General features: G+C 46.2%; 1 pseudogene; it reads right to left on the bottom strand.

The window, feature by feature from the left end:
* Positions 1-2,459: 2,459 nt before the first annotated feature.
* Positions 2,460-3,061, bottom strand: LOC147455287 (uncharacterized; annotated as a pseudogene).
* Positions 3,062-4,509: the final 1,448 nt, after the last annotated feature.

Here is a 4,509-nt window from a genome sequence, read left to right as displayed (position 1 = left end):
AGCTTCCTCGAGAAGTTTTACGCACTACCAAATCCTCCTTATTGTAGAAAAAACACACTGGTACTGGTAATAGTGAAAATCGATGCACTATGTACATGCTGTCCTACCTGTACACATATGGGCCCCACATAACCACCTGGCTCTGGAGAATGGGCAATTCTTTATTTGATGCACCATGCATGTGTATGTACATATGTGCAATCCCTTGCTCCAAAAAACTTCTGACACCGTAGTTGGCGTGTTGCATGAATTCTACTCCATTCAGTTGCAACTCATCCCCAGCCCACTGGGTTTCACCCGTGGTAGAGAGCTTCTTCAGGATAAGTTGTACAGGGAGAGGAGGAAGATCCTCTACCCGTCTTCCAAAACAGCGAGAGCAGTAGCCGAACCACTCTTCCCTAGGACATGGGAATCTTCTTACCAGTTCTTCTTCAGGATTGTCGAAGTTGATTGGTAGCACTCGCATGCATCGTGCAAATCGGTAGGCGACCTTCCGCCGCTTAGCTTCGGATGACTTCCTCTTTGGCAAGTTGGGTACAACCCGGATTTTTGAGCTTGAAGCACTTGCTTGGCTAGATGCTTCTCCCTTCGGGGTCATGTATTTCCAGACTGGCTTAACTTCTCCTTACCTTTGGCTCGAGCAGCCCCTTTAAGCCACTTTGGAGTAAAGGTTATAACTTTGACTGTAGTTTCTTTAGGGAAAAAAGGCCTCACCGTTTTCTTTCCTTCTTTGATGTGAATGACTTCATCGCGATGAATGTTGATGTAGACGATTTCAGCCCTTTCGCTGCCTTCGTTGCTGGCACTCATTGACAGTGTGTCTTGGTTGACAACAGTGATGGCACTTCACCGACCTCCCACCTGATGCTCTCAATTTGTGGTTAGAACGAGCAACACGAGATGGAGAATTTACCTCTTGAATACTGCCGACACTGCAGCCTGGCAGTAGTACTTCAATGAAGGCGGCTAATGCCTCCTTAGTATCCTCTTCTTCCATCCTCCAGTTAGAAAATTCCTTCAGCCATTCGTCCATGATTGATGGCGTGCGTCACTTCCAGCATTGTAAAATGAAGGATCTTAGAAGCCCTCCTCAGTGGGGGCACCAAATGACGGGAGCAAAGTGAACCCCGAACCCCGACGGCCTCTAAAACGCCGGGGGCCGAATGGTACGCCTCGAGCCTATCACAGTAAATAGAACAGGGGGCACCACCTAGCTTTGAGCGGCTAGGACGCAGACCACGATGATGTGAACAACACAAAATTACACACACACACACACACATACACACACACACACACACACACACACACACACACACAGACAGAGAGAGAGAGAGAGAGAGATTGAAAAATGATGAAAACCCTCGAGGGTGTGAGGGTGAATTATTCTGCAGTATTTACAATGACCTTCCTTCCAGCGAGGCGGCACACCGTGGTGATAGAGAGGTCGGGAGAAAGAATGGTGAAAACTACTTGGTGCGTTCTCTAAGAAGGCATAAAGTTGTCTTTGACATGTCATATGCTGCAGGATGGCTCACCAAAAATTTCCTAGTCTTCATGCTGCTACAACTGAACCTACCATACATATCTACTGAAGTGGATGTCGAAGCCACCCTGTGCTGGAGCAGTCAACAGAAGATCGCAATGAACACCACCGGATGGTGTCCTGCCACGAGGTAGCATCATCCTCTATGGGAAACACAAGCCAAGGTACTGCTGTCCACCAAAAACTGCAACTCCGAGGGGTTGGAAACGCTGCTGTAATGCAAATTTCAGCGGGCCCGTTCGCCCACAATAGATGTCGGAGCGAAGAGAGGCTTGGTGGGGTGTGGATCTCTCGTACCACATCCTTTGGAGGGCTAAAAACAGAGAAAAAATAGCAAGGTTTTATGGTTGGAAACAATGTCGTGTGAAGAGGATATGGGCCAGCAATGCACCGGATGCAAAGCTGGGAAGTCGAAGGCAAGATCAGAGGTAGAAAGGCCAGCATCCCCCTCTCCAGGCTAAAAACGTAGGTCCCTTGTGCCACTTGATGGGATTTCTTTTCCCTCTCCAATTGCGGGTCCTCCTTCACGTGCTCCAGAACGAGCGTCCTTTCGTCGAATTGGTGCCTCTATGCGATCAACGCAAGGACGGAGAGTTAACCCAAAGGTGCAGATTAGGCAAGGCTTGTGTGTTGGATGCCAAGAACAAGATCTAGGGCTAATGAGAGGATGATAGAGAAGGGAGGAGCAATGGTTGATCTGGCTCCATAACACAAAAAAACACAGCCTGAGAGGTGAAAATGCTGGCTGTTTGCAGAAAACACAGCCACCAAAAGGGGGAACGATCTCAGTTTTGAGGGAGATCTTTGCTACGGAAGCAATCAACAGGGGATCGCTGGCTTAGGAGAAGAACCTCAATGTCTGATACCATGTGAGAGTGGGCAGCCAAGGTGGAAGCGGAAACATGAGTATCAACTATAATGCTGCCAACAACAACATATAGTTCAAGTTGAGTCCTTTCCAAGAATACATGAAGATTTACTTCATTTTGTCCACATCTACAATATGGTTATAAGCTCGTGCTGCATTTGACCACAAACCATCAAATCACTCATGTATCTTACTTTTGGAATGAGCTCCACCTGGATCAAAAAGAGTTATAAGAAACTTCCCAAACTTGTAGTTGAGATTATATCCTTCTTCATTTAACATGAGCTGCAACCTCCTGGATCTGACATTAATTTGCAATAGAATATCGTCACCCCCTCTATCTTTACAACATATGATAGGCATCTCTAGACAGTCAAACGCTATGGCATGCTTAAAATCCCCAATCCTTTGCAAGCATGTCTACTCTCCTCATTGTAAGATTCTTTTGCACTTTCAAATCCCTCATGACATGTGTCGTCTTGAACCTGGTCTTGCAAACCATCTTTGTTTGCTTCTAGAACCTTGTCCACAACAAAATATTCATCCAACTTCTTTGAAGTAATGTCAACATTAGGCTCATTGCAATGCTCATACATATCGTGCTCATCGAACACAATGTTATTGCCGAATATGGTTGATTTTTTCATTAAGCGCCTTTAAGCCATGTGGTGTTTCTCCAAGAACTTTACATGGATGAGAGAACTTTGTCAGCTGGGCTCATACAAAACGATTGAGGCATAAAGTTGTCTTTGACATGTCATATTCCAAATGTGGCAACCATGTGTTGCATATGGTGCTTGCTAATGGGTATGGCGAATGTGGCTATTAGGTGCAACGGAAATGAGAGATTTGCTCAAGATGAGTGATCCAATCGTGCTCAAGGTTCCTTTTACTTATGGAAGGGAGAGCCTTCCGTTACTTTAATGAGAGAGTGCAAGTGGACACAAACAAAGTGGTAAACACTGTGCATAAGGGTGTTGAGATTGAGAGATGGAGAGAGAAGAATACGACACCAAAAAATTTGTCAAACCCTCCTCCGAAGGCTCCACTCTCTATGGTGAGAGCGGTCTACTATTGATTGCACAATCTCTACAATGCTATGGACTTGAGGACGATGTCGACGACGATGAGGATGACGACAAGACGGCCTGGAATCTGAAAAAACGCACTTACCTCTGCCGGCATCAAGCACATGCCCTGCGTGATCTCATTGAAGCCTACAACCTCTACGAGATCGCCAATGATATAACTCCGGCTCATGATCTTGCATCAGCTACTGCAGGCAAAGCTGAGCCTGATCAAATTGGCCTTACTCTAAAAACAAAACCCATGTGATCATAAGTGCAGCGTCGATGTGGATGTGAACATGGCAAGAAAGCCCGTCCACAGTGCATCTACGGAATATATTGTCAAACATCGTCTTGCCTATAGCACCACCTTTTGCCCTAATCGACAGCTTTGTGAAGGTTACCTTTATGGCAGGATGGATCACCAAAAATTTCCTAGTCTTCATGCTGCTACAATTGAACCTAGCAGACATATCTACTCAAGCGGATGTTGAAGCCAACCTGTGCTAGAGCAGTCAACAGAAGATCGCAATGAACACCATCGGATGGTGTCCTACCAAGAGATAGAATCATCCTCTATGGAAAACACAAGACAAGGTACTGCTATCCACCCAAAACTACAACTTCGAGGGGCTAAAAACATTGTTGTAACGTAGATTTTAGCGCTTCTGTTCGCCCCCGATAGATGTCGGATTGAAGGAGAGTCTTGATGGAGTGTTGGAGGGCTGAAAACAGAGGAAAAACAACAAGGTTTTAAGAATAGAAACAGTGTCATGTAAAGAGGATACATGCCGCAATGCACCAAATGCAAAGCCGGGAAGTCGAAGGCAAGATCAGAGGTAGAAAGCCCAGCATCCCCCTCTCCAGGCTAAAAACGCAGGTCCGTTGTGCCGCTTGATGGGGCTACTTTCTCCTCTCCAATTGTGGGTCCTCCTTCACGTACTCCAGAACAACCGTCCTTTCGTCGAACCCCCGGGGCGGTCACATTTTAGAATGTGTATGCTATCACGTGAGTTAACCGGAGAGGA

Source organism: Adiantum capillus-veneris, chromosome 6, assembly GCF_014529385.1.
Source record: "Adiantum capillus-veneris isolate H3 chromosome 6, ASM1452938v2, whole genome shotgun sequence".
NCBI lineage: Eukaryota > Viridiplantae > Streptophyta > Polypodiopsida > Polypodiales > Pteridaceae > Adiantum > Adiantum capillus-veneris.
The sequence above is the reverse complement of the archived record's forward strand: the minus strand, read 5'-3'. Positions and strand labels throughout refer to the sequence as shown.